At 42.0% G+C, this 19,314-nt stretch overlaps 1 protein-coding gene across 2 annotated transcripts in view; it reads left to right on the top strand.

Annotated features, from left to right (window-relative positions):
• Positions 1–19,314, top strand: part of PRICKLE2 (prickle planar cell polarity protein 2) — a 185,356-nt gene that overhangs the window by 58,608 nt on the left and 107,434 nt on the right. The window contains exon 1 of one of the 2 annotated variants that reach the window (XM_054035703.1): positions 2,889–2,931. The exons of the other annotated variant lie outside the window; for it this stretch is intronic. The gene's annotated coding sequence lies outside the window, so the exon portion shown is untranslated. Of the gene's footprint in view, positions 1–2,888; positions 2,932–19,314 lie in introns of those variants that run through there. 2 annotated transcript variants of the gene reach the window in all.

The following is a 19,314-nucleotide window of genomic DNA, read 5'->3' as shown; positions in this document are numbered from 1 at the left end:
CCAGACAACTGCACCCCTTTCAAGAGGCTGATTTGTCTTGTATACCCCCAAGTTTCACCTTACTTAAAAACGACTTGTTCACAAAATCAGACATAAAAATACAAAAGTGTCACTGCACACGGTTACTGAAAAATTGCTGACTTTCTCCTTTTTACCATATAATTATAAAATAAATCAATTGGAATATAAATATTGTACTTACATTTCTGTGTAGAGTATATAGAGCAGGTCATTGTCTGTCTGAAAATTTAGTTTGAACTGATTTCCCTAGTGCTTTTTAGGTAGTCTGTTGTAAAACTAGGCAAATAGCTAGATGAGTTGATGTGTCCCCTGGAGGACCTCTGGCTACCCCCGACCTAGGATATAATTTTCAGCTGAGGTTTGGTTACTGAAGCCAAGCGCCAATTTCACTCTTGTGTCCACCTTTTTCCACAGCTGCCTGACTGTTGGACGGTCCTGTAGCATATGCATCAGGCTTCCTTTTTCTTTATTACAGAGCTCACAAACATCAGAGGACAAGGCCCCCCAACTTGCACAGCCTCTGTGGCATCCAATAGAATCGTTTGCTGTACCAGGTGTAATAATATGCTCTGCCATTGAGGTTCCTTGAAAAGCCGTGAAAACTCCGTCCTGCGCTTTCACAAAGAACTGCAATGGAGTTCCTCTTCATTAGTAAAGCATACATAGTGCTATTGGCCTGAGGAGTTTATGAAGCTTTTCCAAGGTTCCCAGTAGGTCTGGGGCCTCTGGCAGTAGTAGGGCATCCGGACCAAATTGAAACGGCAGCAAATGTTTTAGTTGTAAGTACTGCCACGCTGCTGAGGGTGGCAGGTCGTATTGTTGCTTTACTTTTAGAAAAGAGACAAAGAGCCCCCATCCTTGACTAATTGGGAAATAGCTTTGTTTTATTTTAAAAGTCCCTAGAGAGGCTTTGGGACTTTGAGCCTTTGATGGCATAATGAACACAGTTGTTCATAGTTATGTCCATAACCATACCAAGGCATGCAATTACGACTAAAGAATATTGCTGGGAAAAATTAAACAAGAAAAACGATAGACTAAGGAAAATGACTGAGATGAATGTTTACAGTTGGAATTTTGAAGCGAGCGATTATGTATAATCAATAGGCTTGTGTCATGGCAGAGCAATTTCAAGGGCAATACAACGGGTTAGTCCTTTGACTTTTTTAACAATTGTTTATTTGTATTTTTTAAAATAAACTTCCTTAGTGCTTGTAAGTGCTACTTAGCATCAACCTCTTTGATATGCACAGTAGCAGAGACACACGTATATGTTAAAATCCTAAAAAAAATATTGCTGAGGCAGTATTGTGTCGGGGTTTTATTTTCCCCCAGTTGCATCTGTGGTTTTTGGAAAGCTTGATTTTGTGTCAGGTTTTCCACCCTTGTAGAAGGAGCCCCTCCCTCCCATGTGGTGAAATCTAACTCAATTTCTGTTAAATAACTAGGATCGATTACACTCGCTCTTGCTCTGCTGCTGACATGAGCACTCTTGACAATACCAGTAAAACACACAGTCTTCACTTTCCACACTAATGAGCTGTCTGAGTCGCTATATTAAAGCCATTTATGCTGTTTTTTATTTTTAGCCACCAAGCAATCCTGTTAAAAAATAGTAGTAAATGGCTGAGCTCTTGCTCCTTCCCATTCGAAGGATATTCGATTCGATATTTGGGAATCATTCTACCAATTCTGTATTACTGTGGGAACATTTTCTACAGACCTTTCAGCCAGTGGGAGAGCTTCGTATGTGGGGCGCTTTGCCAATTGTGCCTGTCATTTCTGGTTTAGTATTTGGTTCTTCTTCCCTATGTTTTTTTTCCCCTTTATTCTTCGGAGTGCAGGCATTTCTTACACACCAGCTCATCTGCAAGAATGAGTAATCACTTCCCCTGCAAGGATTACTGAGTGAAATTCTGTTACCTCTATTATGTAGGAGGTCCAACTAAATGTGGCCCCTTCTGGTCTGAAAATCTATCAATCTACAAGATCCTGTTTTTCTAAAAACTGGGACTATTCAAGAAAGCTACACTTCTAATGTCATGTAATATCTTTAATATTTCTGCAAATCCAGTGCCCTTCCCTTCAAAATTGGGTTTGTCAGCTGCTTTTCTTCTTGAAAACCCCACTTCCACCAACACACTTTTGCCAAAATAATTAAATCCTTATTGACTGCTTAATCCTAGATTAGGGACTGTTCAGAAAGTTCAGAATGCCCGTCCCTGAAAGTCAGGCCCCTTTAGGATGTGTGTCTGTACTGCAGTCCTGGGGTGCGGTTGCAGTGTGAGTAGACAAACCCAAGCTAGCTTTAATTTATCTAGCTCAAGTCCTGGAGTAATAAAGATGCAGCAACTCGTGTGCTCACGCTTCAGCATGGTCTAGCCCCGTGAATAATTATCCAAGTTCCTAGGTGGGTTTGTATAGCTAAATTAAACCTAGCTTGTTTATATCTACGTGATCTGCAGTTATACCTTGTGATTGCAGTCTGGACATGACCCTCAGTTTGGCCACTCAGGAATTGAAGTACCCTCAAATCACCATTCACTTTCAAAAGTTTTGGGTCACAGCATTTGTTTTGCTCCAGTAAGATTTCTAATGGGTTTTCATTTTAGGTGACACATCAGGCATTTTAACTTGCCAAGATTCCACTGCAGTGTACGTATCCCTCAGCAACAGGTATCCAGGTAACCATGCCAATGTTGTTCCCCAGCAAGGTGGCTGGAACAACTTGTTTCTTCAGTTGGCAGGAAGAGCAGTTCCGCAATTACTGTACAGTTTTCACACTCCTGCTGAAATTGGCATCTGAACAATACGGGTTTCTGGTTCTTGTCACTCAAAGCCAGGCACCTTCCAAAGCCGATAAGACATCAGACGTTCACCCACAGATCAAGATATTCTGACCTGTCACAGGTAAATTTGATTAAAACTTTGTAATTAGTGTTTAACACTGAGATTATGCCACATAGGATTGTTTATTAAAAATACTTTCCCAAATGATTTCTGTCTTCTGATATTATTAAATGGTTACAGAAACACAAGTGTATGGAAGAACTCACCAGAAACTCCTTATATTTAAAAGAATAAAATAAGAAGCTTAGAATAGTTTACAGCTATGTGTTGGGTGTTAATACTTTTGCTTTTGTGTTTGCCTGGTTTTAAAAGACAACCATCTTGTGTAGCTATTTGTGTAAATAGAAATATTTACCTTTTCTAAAGAAATTCTCTCAAACAGCTCTTCTTCCGCTGACCACTTGTAAATACTCTGTTCCCTCAAAGGACTGGGTTGTTCTGTCCGAGCTCAGATACATTGTAACAATAATAATATTGGGCTTCATTCTCCAGGACCTTGGGCCATGAGCAGACATTGACCAACCCCAGAGTAATTAAAGTGGCTGTAAAATGCGACCATTTTTGATTTGCATTGTATGCCCATTGTACTCTCTCCTTGCCCAGCTGTAAATAACTACAGAAGGTCATAGTCAATAGAGAACAAAGCCCAGAATTTATACATCAGGAAACACTGCCACATTTTTGTACTATTAGCTAGTGAACCTGTCTTTTTAAGACCATGTCAGCGGAAAGTCAGCGCAAATTAAGCAAATAAAGCACTAAAAAAAAAAAACCAAGCAAAGTCGCATGATTCCAAAGGGAGGCCTGGCAGTTAAAATAGAAAATACCTAAAATATGTAAATTAAATAGTTTTCAGCCTTTTTGAAGATGCAGGGGGAGAGAGCTTGTGGTGGTTGCTCCAGGGGTATATGACCGATACTACAACGAAGGCTGGATTGCCCTTTAATTTAAAAGCACAACAGTGCAACCCCTAAAATGTTGATGGTGTCATAGCATGGGCCTTGATTCGACAAAGCCCTTAAGCACATGCTTATGTGCCATTGGCTGCAATGGGGCTTATGCATTTGCCACAAGTTAAGAATGTGTTTGAAGTTTTACCAACTGTGGGGATTGGATTAAAGTTAAGCACATGCATCAATGCAATAGTGAATCGGGGTCATAGATAACAGCCAAGAGTTGACTTTATGTCGAGTCAGGTCCCTCGTTATCAGAGAGAGTCAAAAGTCAGCAGAGACCTCTTATCAACCCACTACTTTAAAGGTAGCCAGAAAGAAACCATTTCACAGGCAAGTCTCATCAAGGGAGGACTTTTGCCTAATCTGTTTTGAGTCAGACACTTTATGATCTTTGCCCCGTGCTGTAAACTGGCACCGAGCCAGGCTTTATCACTCAGTTTTACCTTCCCACTTTCAGGTGTCCTTGGCCTCTATAGCTGTGAAGGGGAATTGTGGGGTACTTATAAGTTGATTAATTGCATGATGTTGGGGTGGGGCTTTTTTGTCTTCATAGATGTGGCTAGTTCTGGAGTTTGACTACAAAGGGTTTTCAGTGAAAATTAATACAAACTCTGCGGAGTTTCCATTTTGGGATTGCATATTTGGAAGCTCTTGAGTAGCCATTCACTCTCTGGTCTGCATGCACTAAGATCTTTCACCATGAACACTTGCACATTTGATGATAACCTCTTATAATAGCCCATGTAGCCTTTTTGCAGCAGCAGGCTCTGAAGTGATAATAGATCCACGCAGTCAATGCTCGTTTGTTGATGTGGAGATCTGCAGTCTTGGTGTAAAAGATCAAGGAATGCAGTTCTGACTCTTGGCCCAGGTGCATTTTAGTTTATAAGTCTCAGCAGTGGGAGCTGGGCAAATCATTGTCTCTGAAGCATGTGTGTACAGATGGGTGTGTATGGGCCAGATTTCCCCGCCTGGCTAAGCAGTGCTCAGTGCAAGACCAGGAGGAGAAGGGAAAGACAAAGGTAGTTGTAGGTCACGTTTACACCTTTCCAGTCTCCCCGGGAAGATAAGTATCTGATCCAGCTGCCAACACCCGCATATCACTGGGGCACATGGACACCCCAGTCGTGACCCCTTTCCACCGTAGGCTCTAGCTCTGTATGTACGGGGAATCCTCCATTAGCTGGATTTGCAGAGCTTTGAACTGGGAGACACATGTGCAGATCTGTATGCGTGTATGCATGCATAGTGTGTGCATAAAATACAGTTATACTGGGGTATCGCATGTTGAAATAGTGTCTGTCGTTTGTAGGAGAGCTGTGAAATTAGAGACTTTGCCACCGCTAGACAACTTTGCTCCGGAGCCTGATCCAGTGAGCTGCTTAGCACCACCTGCAGGGTGCCTGGTACCTTCTGCTCTCAGGGACAGCTGAATGCATTCAGCGTCCTGCAGGATGAGTTTAGCAGATCTTAGGATCAGATTCTGCAGGTAAAAAAAAAAAAGAAAAGAAAAAGTGGTAGGACTAGGCCCTGCTAACATTCTGTTTTTGCTTTTAGGAACTCTAAAACTGTTGATTTATATTTAAAGAAAAAAGATCTAAAATAATCCCCTTTCTCACCCCCAGATTTAAATGTCTGTGAGTCTCAGCATGGCAGAAGTGTTTCCCATGGGAGTTATTTGGTTAAAACCCCACATGTTTACCCCTCCCCCCATTATATTTTAATATTTGACTGTCTCCTGAATAAGACTTTGAGCAAAGCTGAATCCCGAGACGTCACTGCATTTTAAGTCGTAACACATCGCTGGAACATTGCAGCTTTAAAATGTCTGGTTGTAGTGCCTTTAAAACAAACATCATAAGCCTGAAACAATGATACCTACAAATTCTTAAAGGGTATATAGGCAGTGGTCTATACATCATATACAACCGAAAATAAGCAGGGTGTGGTGGGAGCTGCTCTTTTCTGTCTTGGGGAGGGATTATTTGTTATTGTTTGGATCAGAACTTCCACGGGATTTAGGTTGGGATTTAGGTACCCAAATCACTGGATGTTCAGTTAAAGCTCCACTGCAAACTCCAGCCTTAAATATATATATTACAAAAAAATATGGACATTCAGACAAACCTTCAAATAGCAAATAATACAATTACAGGAAAAGAAATTAAAAAGGAGGAAGAAAAGATTTGGGTCAGCCAGGTCTGAGCTTCCTAAATGATTGTTCCATCATTCTTTCAACCGGATGCCGAATGGGTTATAAATTAGTTGAAACATTTTGTTTCTGAATGTCTTTCACACGTGTGTTTTCAATAGGGAAGGTGCCCATTGGTTAGAAGAGAGTTCTAAGCGTCTCTCCTTTTCTTCAATATAAGAATAACAGTATCTGGCAATGGGTTTTGTTTTTTGTTTGGTTTTGTTTGGTTTTGTTTTAATACCAGCTAGATTACTCAGGGAGAGTGACTTCAGAATGACAAGTGAAAATCAACTTTCAATAGTAATAATCTATTAAATCAATTAGTTTTTTTCTCCCAATATCTAAAGTCGGTTTGACATTCAAACAATTTGGGATTAATTGAATTACAAGTATTATCAAAACATAGATTTGATAGTATTAGAAGTACTTTATGTAATTTTGTTTATATCCAGTTAATATCCAAAACCAAAAATCTGGTCTGAATATATGAGGCTGATTTTGAGGATTTGAACTTTCCCCCCCCTATTTTAAATCCATCTTGGATATTTAGTTCTGACTGTAAATTATTTTATTCCTACATGTGATACAAAATATTCTATTGGCTTCCATAGTTACATTTAAATAATTTAATATATTTTGGAGGCTATATAAAGATTTGATTATTGCCTTCTTTTGAAGGTTATATGAAGTGAGAAAGTATGCAATATTTTAATAGCTGAATATATTTATAGTCTTGATTGAGATAAACCAATACTCCTCTTGTAGACTGGGAGTTAATAGTAATGCATTTTCTCTATTTATATAATCAAGAAAGTGAATATTTTTTCTATCTATAGTTTCCAATAAAATGCATTTTAATCAATTTCCTCCTGAGTTGTATAGATATTTATTATCCATAGCTTTGTTTCGTGTAACAAATGACTTAATAATGTGAAATGTAATTGGATTATTTTCCAAAGATCTCAGAAGATTCACTATTATAACAGAAATATTAAATGACATTGTCCCTTGATAAGTAACCAGGAGGGTAAAACTGAATTGTTGAGTCCATTTTGAATTGTTGAGTACCTTGGCTTATAATGAATGCTGTATAAGGGCAAAGATTGGGGAAATTAACTTTGCCTTGTCGTTTTGGAAGCTGTGCCTTTTTCTATGTTTATTCACTGATTCTGATTTTTCAAAAATATTACATCAGAAATGCTGCTACATGGGTATGAAAACTCAAAGGCATTATAACCGGTAACATCCTCAAGTTACACACAATCTGAGTTACAATGCCTGTTTTATTGACTCTGTATGACCCACAACACTTAAGTTTCAATGGGCTTCACTTGTCAATGTTGCCCTTGCATAATGTTGGAATTATTTTCTGCTAGTTTGGAAGTCGATATTACCCATTGATTTCACTCCTGGAGATTTTAGGCTATCAAGGCTCCATATAACAAGGCCTGTTTGGAATGTAAGAGGAACAGTGTGAGCCCAATCTAAAGCTGTGGAGCTATGTCCCAGGGGCTTGGGTCCATCTCTGAGAGCTCCCACACTTCCACTTACATCCTGCTGTGGGTAGTGGCTAACTGTGGCAATTTAACCTTTAATTTACTGGGATATGAGGGTGAACCCTTTCATTAATGCAAAGCAAAGGTGGTGAGGGAAGGCCTAAGTGAAGTGCCTTGGCATTAATGGTTTCATTTTGTGACCATTGGAATTTTACATGATGCAAATGAAGCCGCTGTACCTTGCATGGTTACTCACATTCTCCTAAGGTTATTGCCTGTGCTCAGCTGACCCGTTAGCCTCCCACGTTTTTGCTGCAGATGATTATTGGCATCTGATGTGGAGTTTGTAAAAGCTGCCTCATGACTGTGCTTCAAAATGGAGAACCCAGGGTTTTGATCAGTCTCCGGTGTTAGTGTGGCTAAAGGAATTATGACTAGAGAACGATCATTCACACTAACAATCGCGTAACACTCTAGGGACACAGGAAAGGAGCTGAGACATGTAAGAAAGAGAAAAATGCAACGCAAACAACTGTGTTGATTCTGAAAGAGAAGCTGCTGTGGTGTAGCCTTTCAGAGAGGAGCTGCGAGGTGAAACTGGGATCCATTTGGAAGAGTAGATCCCTAATAATAGATCTCTGTCATGCAAGCATCATGGCCTCTCTTCTGAACGGCTGCTCACTGCTTTTGATTGTCATGAATTAGATAGTACTGCAGGGTTCCTTGCTGAAGGCAGTTTAACTCACAAAAGTGCTTCCAGAAATATTTAATCCTGTCTCGGTGCAGGGGACAGACTGGATGATCTCTCAAGGCCCCTTCCAGTCCTACATTTCTATGATTCTGTAAAAGCCAAGCCCATGCTAAACTTCCTACCGATTTCAGTGCACAGGAGCCTCTATTTGTGTTCAGTTTCAGAAAAAGAAATAAATACACCGTGTCTATTGGTCATATATCTGTTAAAAGCTGTAAAACAATGCGGAGGGATTATAATCTAACCTTTCCTCAAAGAAACTAGAACATTTCAGATTTAAGGTGACCTCACTTAGTTTGGGATACCTTGATACAAGTATCTCCTAACACTGGAGAGTTGAGAATTTTACCTCTTGAACCTCTAAACCAGCAAGAGTTCCACCATTTTGGCTATCCATATTCCTAGAAGTCTTGCCACAGACACAGCGCTTCTGAGTATTGCATCACAGCGTAAGGCATCGGCTCATGGTGTGACATAATTCACAAAACGCCAGTTTTCCAGGTGGCAGCACTTCTAGGAGTGACCCTCAACATGCTATGAAGTGACCAGTGATAAGTCAGACATATGGGAGCTCCTCAGAACTACAGCAGCACATATTGTCCTTTATGACAGGCAGTAGAGATTATAATGGGCCTCGTAATGTGACGCAGTGTGACGGAACTCATGGTATAAATACTTACATCTTCCAGTTCCTTCATGCATTCCGCTGACTCTTCGTGCCTGGCCTATATGGGCACATGTCATGCTGCACCCGTGGGTGGGTTGTTATTAGTGGGGACTGAGTCTGGGACATCTGGTTCTGAAAGCATGAACCTCTGCTGCTTGAGTTACATGACCCAGTTCTATTAGCTAAGCCTGTATTAGTCTTTTCAACCTCTACTGAGCAAGAAAACTGCATGGCCACCTTTAGCTTGTCCATTTAATAAAATGGGCTTTAGGCCCTAATCCAGCAAAACACTTAAGCACATGCTTAACTTGAGGCACTTTTAGTCCCATTGAAGCCCCATTCTCTATGAGAAATAAGTTAAAGATGCCTTGATGAAGCTTTCTTGCTCTGTGAGGACTTGCAATTTCAGGAGGTCACAATTTCACTGTGACTTTTCCTTTAACTTTTCCCACTGGTCTGTTAGATGTCCATCTCTGTGCCTGATCCAAAGAGCGCATGAGTCTGTTACAACCTCCAGCTTCAAAGTGCTGGTTCAGGTTGAGATGAAGAGACTCATGGATTTAGCTCTGAAGGTTTCCAGCGCAGATCTTCATGTCAGGAGAAACGGTGGTCATAAGCCGTATGCGAAAGGTCAATGAAGTGCATGAAAATATAGGAAGAGATAAGAACCTCGATAGAATATGGTACTTGATTCTGCAACGTCATGGTGCAAAATGTCCTAACTTTCCATTGACCTCAATGATAGCTGAAATGACTCAGCGCTTTTTAGGTTTTGTTCAAACAGTGTACGCCCCGCCGGTCAGGTGCCATTTTTCTGGAAGTGTGACAAACAGCTGGAAGGCACTGGAGAAATCAGTTTTTATTCAAGACAGCGCTGAGGTAACATGCATTAAAAATGGTTTCCCCCACATTGGGAAGCTGCTAGGTCTGTACAAATGCATGCAATTTTATTTTGAAACAAGTACATTAAAAATCAATAATGATCTCATTAACGTGCCAATTGCAACTCCTACTGTTCAAGAGTATTTAACTGCTTTCTTCCGCTGTAAGTAGCCATTTGTGTATTCTTCCAGGGGAGCCGTAATTAAGGAAAGATGAGAAATGAGGGGAGCTTGTGTAACTGGAAACTGTTATTATTGACTCAAACAGAAAGCAAAGTCCACATGCTAGTTTTGAAGCATTCCATCTCCGCAGGAGTTCCTCCACTCAAGCATCCAATGTTGCCAACCCCAAATGCTCAACAATCATCAGGCAGGCCACCCAAAATCAGGAAATGGGCTTAAAAATCATGAGACGTAGTTTATAAAAAGAAAAAGAGAGAAAATGTGGGTTCTTTTCACTTGCCTTCTGGTTTTTGAGCCTGTAGGGTCTATGGGTGAAATCCTAGCCCCATTCAAGTCAGTGGCGTTTGGCCGTATTTTCAAGCTTTTCTCCATTACCAGGAGGACTAGGAAATTACTTTTTAAAATTAAGGCCTGGTCCACACTAACCCCCCACTTCGAACTAAGGTATGCAAATTTAGCTACGTTAATAACGTAGCTGAATTCGAAGTACCTTAGTTCGAACTTACCGCGAGTCCAGACGCGGCAGGCAGAATCCCCCGTCGATGCCGCGTACTCCTCTCGCCGAGCTGGAGTACCGGTGTCGACGGCGAGCACTTCCGGGATCGATTTATCGCGTCTAGACAAGACGCGATAAATCGATCCCAGAAGATCGATTGCTTATCGCCGGACCCGGAGATAAGTGTAGACCTACCCTTAGATTCTCTCATAATCCCCTAACTCCAGAAGCTGGGGCTTCAAGAGAGACACCAAATATTGCAAGACTCTCACTAAAATTGTACGAACTGGCAATAGTGAACACTCACTACACTTTTCCTGGCTTTTCTTTCACTCTGCGATGACAGGGATAGAGATCATTCCTTTCTATGTGATTTAATTAAGCCACTAGACAGTGCTCTTACATTGTTTTGATCTTATAGCCTACTTACCACTATTATATGTAGGAGAGTGTTATAAAAAAAAAAAGTGAAAGGTTTACTCCTTTCTTCTAATGAGCACCAGTTATCCATTGCAGTAGAAATAACTACAGAAGATGTAAGTAATCATGTGCATTATTAAAGCTGAAACCCGGATACAGTCATCTCAATTGAAAAATACATACAGGAGCCTTCTATTTACAAAAGATCAAGAATTTCTTTAGGATTTATTATATACTCACAAAAGAGTTCAGTTGTCTTTAAGGGAAATGCAAACTTTGATGTCTAAGAAATGGGTTTTAAAAAAGTCTGTTTCATTTTTTTAATTTCCACGTTTCTTTGGTTGTTCCATCTCCCTCTTTTTTTGTCTTTTTATGATAATATCTTGCTTTCGCATCCACAGTTACACACTCAAAATGATCTAAAGCCGAGAGTGGTTTATCATGAAATGGCGAACCGCAGCTGTGTTCTGTGGTGTAGACTATCAAGATAAAAACAGTACATGATTTTTAGCTCTCATAGTGTTTACATTTGGTGCCAGAGGTACTCAAGAGTTTTCGCAATGTGTGTCTACAGTGCAGGCAGGGTTTCAAAAAAAAAAGAAGAAGAAGAGTGCAGTATCTTTTGAAAGCTATACAGGATCTTGCTTACCCTGCTGGGTTTAATTTTAGAATACAGAGTTTATCGTAAAGGGGAAAAATATTTTTGGTATGTTGTGTTCTCTATTTAATCAAATCCAGAAAAAAAGCTGTTGTGGGCATCGTTCGTTAGATTCATCTACATGGGCAAATTCGTGTTTCTGTTTTAATTTTCTAAAAATCCTGCACGAGTGAAATGTATTTATTGATGGTGCAGATCTGATGTCCCTGATATTGTTACCCATGGCGTGGAATGGTGGCGGGGTGTATGGGCAGCCCAGGATGTATTTGTGTTTGAGGGTGGTTTAATACTGATAACTGTGTGTTTAGTCACTGTGTGAAATTACTGTGCCTGGTTTTTCACACTTGCTGTCTGGTCACCCTACCCAGAAGTCTCCCATGTCCCCTTTGCTTGTTTGTGATCATTTGTGCCTTGTGTGGATTAGAGAGTAGAATTCTCCCATGGCTCGTTCCCCGAAGTGGAGCACTGGGAGCTGGAACACTTTGTAGAGCCCCTCAGTCTGCAGAAACCCACTGCTGCGCCCCTTCAGAGTGCAGCTCACTACTCACTCCCCCTCAGGTGGCCGGCCAGCTTCACCATCTAGTGCATAAGTGGGGAGGGGTGGGACCAATGTCCTAGCCTTCAAAGCCCCTTTTTGGGCACTGAGCATGCCCGGCGAATAGGGATGAAAGGATGGAGCAATCCATAAGCACAATGACTACGACTGTACCTGGCCCTGGTCCAGGCCACGGGTTATGGAAGGCAGGCTGCTTGTGTTCTCCTCCTTCCCAACTGTGCACCTTGATAAGGGGCGGGCAGGGTCTTTGTGAGCACCAGGGGAGAGGAACCGAAACATCCAAGGCTGAGTGGGACTAACATTGAAACAGGGAGCAGTTAGGGTCCTCTTCAGGGACAAGAACTTGCAATCCTCCACTGTATTTTATAAAGGGATACAGCATTTACATAGTTTGGTGTAACAAAGGAGAATTAAATAAAGGGTCCTACTGTATCAAATGACATTTTTGTATGCAGACTATCATCCAGCCACTACGTGTCTCTGTGTGCTGTATAGAATTCCAGAGAGGATGGGCTCCCTGGTAAACAAGAGAGACAAACGGGAACTCAAGCTCTCCGGAAGCCTGTTAGTGTGTTTTGATCGGGGTAGCTGCTTTATTAATAAAATGCCTCCTGTTTAAAAAGAGTTGTGATTCCACATACTATGATGCTGATGACATGTGGAGTTGAGTCCGCAGAAATACATGTGAAGAACTTCAGCGTGCTGCTGTGATTATGTAAGCATCAGCAAACTGTAGTGAGTGCACATGCAGAATACCCAGCTGCAGTAATTGCTTGTACAGAGTTTGTGTGTGCAGTAATGAAAATCTGGTCCTCAAGTGTGGTGATAAAAAAACAAAACAAAATGGCTTGCATTGTAAAAGATGGCCCTATAGTCTTTGTCAGGGGTGTGTTTTAATGTAATGATACATGATGACAGTTAAGTCAGAATTGGAGTGCTCAGGAAGAGAATTCCAGTAACTGCCACCAATAGAACTCAATTACATTTCATTTCCCTAATTCATTAAACAATTCCTGTCATGGTAGGGTCCAGTGAAGCCAAAGACATGGCAGAGGCAGAGAGAAGTAAGGTGTCCTAAACACAAGGAAGTGAAGGCTCTTCTTTTTCATAATTTGACACATTAAAAATGGAATGTTCTAGTTCTGTTTGGAAGCATTTTAGCTGTCTAATTTGCACGTCTGTGTCTTCGTACTATTGTACGTTCTTCTGTATGTTAACACGTGCCCTGGACTTGCATCTGAAGAAGTGAGGTTCTTACCCACGAAAGCTTATTTATGCTCCCAATACTTCTGTTAGTCTTAAAGGTGCCACAGGACCCTCTGTTGCTTTTTACAGATTCAGACTAACACGGCTACCCCTCTGATACGTGCCCTGGAGTGATGTCTTGTGAGCTACTCTGGTACTCTGGGGCGTGGGGTGGGTGGTGTCCTTCAGCAATAGGTACTCTGGTAATACAAAACAAAAAAGGCAGGTGGCCTGGACTGTATTGCAAAGTGGAACCGTTCTAGCCTGCCTGCACTAAAGGGAAAGAGACAGGCCCCATTGCCCAAATTAATTTATGGTATTTGAAAGCCCCCTCAGAATATGTGACACACAACGCACTCATGCTGGAAACAGCTGAACAGTTCATCACTGCAAGAGCCGTTCCAATCCCTGAGAGGGCATTTTCAGAAGCATCCACAGACAGATCCCTTGGAATGCTCGGCCAGTTGAGCAATTTAACTAGCTGAACACAAGAGCTTTACAAGCTACATTCATAGGTCTTATGGCTATTTCTTATAATGCCACCTAGTCAGTAGTTTTGGGGTCAGGACTATAAAGATGAACAGTTCTAGCAACGAAGCTCTGAGCTGTACCTCTGCTCATTAGTCCAACTTTTCATTACAGTTGCCTATTTTAAGAAACGGAGAGGTCATGGCAAGGCATGTTTCTTCTATTATTCCAATGCAAATAATGAAACTGACTGTGACAGAAGGAAAAGAATAAATGGTGCTATAAAGAGCTGTCTGGGAAAGGCAGTTTTAAAAAGAATAGGCCGGATTGTCAACGGGTGTAAATTGCCTAGCTCTGTTGACTTCTACAGTTCACACCAGCTGAGGATCTGGCCTGTGACGTTATCAGTGTTATCCGGTTTTCACATTCAGAACTTTGTTGGAGCGCTTCAGAACATTTGCAAAGGGAACAGACTCTTTCAGATATAGTCCTGAACCTGCTCCCATGGGGTCAATGGCAAAACCATGTGATTGCAGCGTAGACAATGCCCTAACTCCTACAACCCCTCTATCATTTCAGGGAGTAGAAGTTGGCATTCCCCAGTGCTGGGCTTAATTTCACACTAAATAATTGCGCATGGCTGCAGTGGCTTTGACCTACAGGCCAAGATATGTGGTGTATTAAAATAAATATTGTTAGCTGAAAACTAAGCTAACCCTTACCAGAAAACAAATAAAATAAGCAACTTAGCAGAGCTCTAGATGGCTTCAAAGGAGTTGAGATCTTAAACATTTTTACAAGTCTTTTATGACTGTCTCAACCACTTTTTATCTTGATCAATTTCGCCATTGTGACTACCATTGACTAATGACGTCTGCTGGAGGGTGCAGGACTGAGCATTTGCAGGAGTTCCTGTGGTTACAAGCAGCTACGGCTTTTCATGATTTCAGCAGACATTGTGTTTCTTTCCTCGCCATCCTTCCCCCCAGGCCTCCTGCTCCTAAGGCCAGAGCTGAATTTTCTAAACCTAGTCACCTACTTGATCTGCGTGCATAATTTCCATCTGCGTAAAAGGAAGTGGCACAGATGCACCGAGAGGAGAATGTTCCTCTAATTTCTCTGTGCTCCTGCCTCCCAGAGTGATTGCCTCCACGGTTTTACAATCAACATCTTGCCCACACTGGAGGAGAGATTTGTCTGCCTGGGGACACTGAGTTGAGGAGCAATGAAATTTAGGGCACAGTGCAGCCTTCCTGGCTCTCTGAAGCCTTTAGCAGTACAAAAGCAAGCAGTCAGCAGACAGCTGATAAGTGTTGGCAAGAATTTGCTCCCCTAATTATTCTCCCTTATGCATAGATAATTTTAATGTAGTTGCACTTATCAACCCTGCTGTTATCGGAGTTGCGAGGACTGACCTGCTAATCATAACCAAAAATTAATGGAAATTTTAAGTAGTCGAGACAGTGGTCTCGGACGTGCCCAGAGAGCAGCTTCAAAGGGGAATCGAAAAGTGAAGCAGCCTGTGTTGCCCTTACAGCTGTAGATAAAGTGACCCAATGTCAGTTACCGAGTTGCTTGCGGCGGGAGGCAAGAAATAAAACCGGAGGAGTGTGAATAAGGGGTTAAAAGCCGGATCCTGGGAGGTTCTGGACCCTCTCAAGCCCCCACTGAAAACAGGTCAGCAACATGCAGAAGCCAGACTCCTGGGGTTAAAAAAAGAAGCAAGTGCATACTTTGCAAGAGTATGGGGGTTCTAGAAAGAGAAGCACTTCAGCAAGACAGGCCAAATCAATTCCATTGTTACCATCCCCATAGTCTTTAGGGGTCACAGCCTCACGTGATGTGAATTGGAACATCGCAGTTGAAGTGAAGTGACATCAAAGGATCCATTCACAGTTACACCACCTGTGGATCTGGCAGGTTATTGCCAAAGAGCACTGTGAGTTTATGTAGAGACTGCACAAAGCATTTCTCATTCATCTTTTCAGAGGTTTGCTTTAAAATGCCATGGATCCATTTTGACTGTAGAAATAAAATACCTTATCAGTACAGAGGACCCACAGAGTCCATAAACATGCTTTTATGTTGGTGAGGCTAAAAGAAAGGACTGATTAGCTTGTCTTAAATATCAAAAACGTGGTTTGCGTGTGTCTGAGTGCCTGTACACACATCTCAAAGAGAGAGAGATTTTTGAACATGATGTTTTTGAATCATAGTTTGGCAAATTGCACTTAAATAGTTCTGTCATGGGCACATTCAGAATGAATTTATAGATGGATGTTTGGAGTACTGGCTAGAAGATAAATAGTTTTATAAAATAGGAATAAATTGCTTATATGTGCAAAATAAAAATGGTTCAATGAACACATTTTCTTTAGCACTAGTAAATGGAAAATAAAATATCATTTAATCCATTCCATATGTGTAGCTGAGGATCTTAAAAAGGATGTTTATTGGTTTTCAGGCTAATCCAATATTGGTGGGGGTGAACTGTATAGACAATGAGAAAATGATTTATGGAGCAGTAAAAGAGCTTGGATAGGAAAGGATTCATAATCTGATAAATTCTAGTGTTTGAGTCCTGCTGCCTCCTGGAGAGAAATCGCATCCCACAGCCTTCAGGATAACAAATTGATATTGTTCATGAGTTTGAGCATCTCTGGACAAAAAATAACTTAGTTAATTTTGAGCTAAAGTTGCTCTAACCTATTTCCTCTCAGCAATGCAAACATTAAAGAGGAAGGAAACCCTCAAGTAAGGCAACTTTCCCACCCAACCCCATACCAAGCTCCAAGAGAGAGCTGCTATGTTCGTGAGATTCAGCCACCAACGTCCTTGCGCTCTCTTGGAAACACTTTGGGCCAGATTTGTCTCTGTGCCCTGTACGTGGTGGATGCTGCGGTGGAATTAGTTGTGGCTCCCTGATTCTGTGGCTGGTTTTACACCAGCCACAGCGTAGAGAGAGGTGTTGCTCCAAATGTCCTCAGCTCGCTGTGCTCCAACAGGTTATAACACCAGCCAAAAGTAGCCAGACTGCAAGAGGGCCCTGGCCACGCCCCCTCCCTCCCGCCTTCTATAATGGGGCGGGGCAGAGCTGGCTGTGCCAGCAGAATCCTCAGGTGGGTAGATGCGGTGGCTTTTCTGCCACCACCAGTGCTGCAAAGGGGCTGGATTGCAGAAAAGCATCTGGCATTTTCGGTGCAGCAATGCTGTCCTCCTCAGTAAATGCATGGGAGAACTGAAAAATCACACTGCAACACCCCACCTTTGCTCTGGAGTACCGCAGGAGAAGCACAAACAAACACACATTTGTGCTGTAGTAACATTGTGGCTTGGAGGGGAAAAAAAACCCAGCTCAGCTGTACAATACACACTGCTAAACAAAAATCCGGCATAAATATTCGTGACATCTTCTAGTAAAATCAGCTCCTGTGGATATTCCTAATGTGGTTTTAATGAAATAAGAAGTTGCCAGGCTGGAGTTTTAAGTTGCTGGGTTGCAGTACGGAGGGTTTTTTTATTTTTTTTTTATCCCTGCTGAGCCTGGACTGTGGTTGTTGGCTTAGGTGATGTTGCTGGCACATGGAGTGTGTCTGGGTAACAGAGGGGCGGGAGAGGAAAGACTGTGCTACCCAATCTCTGAAGGAGATCCTGCCGTGTAAGCAAATGGAGCCAAATACCTGGACCTGAAGCAGATCCTCTTGGGCCTTAGCGTGCTGCTATGGGCCAGATGAAATGCTATGGTTGACAAGCTGAATAGGTTCTTCGAGCGGAGGAGTACAACTGAAGAGCAGCTTACAAAACAAGTGGAACAGAATCAGAAGCTGGCAGCTTCTCCTCTAGGCTTCAGGTGGTAGACTTTTGTACTGGGGCTTGGTAAATGGATACAAAACCGTTCTCTTCCATTTGGTTGCTGCTCAGGTCGATAGTACTTGAAAGACATTCCCATCCAGTGGAGGGGCAGCTGCTTCTGTTGGTGGGCAGACAGGTTTCCACTTTCGGAGATGGGAAATGCCTCTTGTAAATAGCGCCTTGCTTCTTGGGAGCCTCAACAAAGAGGCCCAGGACTGAACATGGAAGGAGACCAGACTCCCTCCTTTTGCACTCTGTCCTCCCTCCATCCAGAGAGACCACAGCAATGTGTTGAGGGCTGGCCCACAGTTCTGTTGATTCTGTGGATACCCCTGAAGACGTCAGTTTCCATTGCTATCATGTTATAATGAGCGCTAGAATTCACGTAATTAAAACAACAGCCGCAGTAAAGCCCAGTTGTGTGGTATAACTGAGGGCTGGGTAAAAACTTATTTGGGGATTTTATCAGACGCAAGTTGACTCTTATTGGTTGCTCTGAGTAGACTCCTGAATGAGCAGGATAACCTCCAAACTCTTCCTTAGAACCTACTTAGGGCTGGTCTACACTGGGGAGGGGGGATCGATCTAAGATACGCAACTTCAGCTATGTGAATAGCGTAGCTGAAGTCGAAGTATCTTAGATCGATTTACCTCGGGTCCTCATGGTGCGGGATTGACAGCCACGGTTCCCCCCTCGACTCCGCTACCGCCGCTCACTCTGGTGGAGTTCCGGAGTCGACGGGGAGCGCATTCAGGGATCGTTTTATCGCGTCTAGACGAGACGCGATAAATCAATCCCCGATAGATCGATTACTACCCGCCAATCCGGCGGGTAGTGAAGACGTACCCTTAGTCTGTGAAGTCTTCCAATGTATGGTGATGTACTGGTGGTGAATGTGTTCTTGTACTTTGACTAGTATCTTATGTATCATACCGAGGTTGTGAACTCCTTGGTAAAGGGACATTTGATTATAAAGTACCATGGACACTCATTAGCCTTCTGTAGCAATAATAGCCTGCCCCAAATTCTGATGCTCTGGAAGATCATTGGTAAACTGTGTGTTTTTTAGGTCTGAAGTTGCTAGACTCTTTTCTACTCACTTAATTTTGGTGAGAGCTAGCTGCAGGAAAACGGGGTGCTTCCAACAATCAGAAGGAGCGAGTTTCTGAAAGCCTGCTTGCTGAGATAATCATGATTATTCTTTCAAGCATTCTTTTGATCTTCCAGCCCTTGATTTTTCTCCATCATCTTGAAAATGAATGGAAGTGAAATTTGCTTTCCTACTCTCACTCCTCCTGAAGCGATCTCGCTGAAGTTTTAAAGACGTACTTTTTTCTTGACTGTTGTTTGGTTATTCTGGAACTTTTGTTTGAAGTTCCTTTTCTAAATTTAAAATGCATATTTTGCATCTGCAAGGTAATACTTTTAAATGCAAAACAGCCCATTACAGTTAAACTGGGAATACCATAGCTAAATGGTTTTTCTAGCCTCACTCCTTTGCTCGCATGTAGTCTTCATTGGCTTTATCCACATGCCTGTGCCAAGCTGGAAAAAACTACTTTAAGGCTGGTTTCTGCAGTTCGTACATCAATTCAATATTCTTGAGTATACACTATAGG

This window comes from Malaclemys terrapin, chromosome 7 (assembly GCF_027887155.1).
Source record: "Malaclemys terrapin pileata isolate rMalTer1 chromosome 7, rMalTer1.hap1, whole genome shotgun sequence".
Classification (NCBI taxonomy): domain Eukaryota; kingdom Metazoa; phylum Chordata; order Testudines; family Emydidae; genus Malaclemys; species Malaclemys terrapin.
Note: the sequence above shows the minus strand (reverse complement) of the source record. Positions and strands in the feature narration are given on the sequence as shown.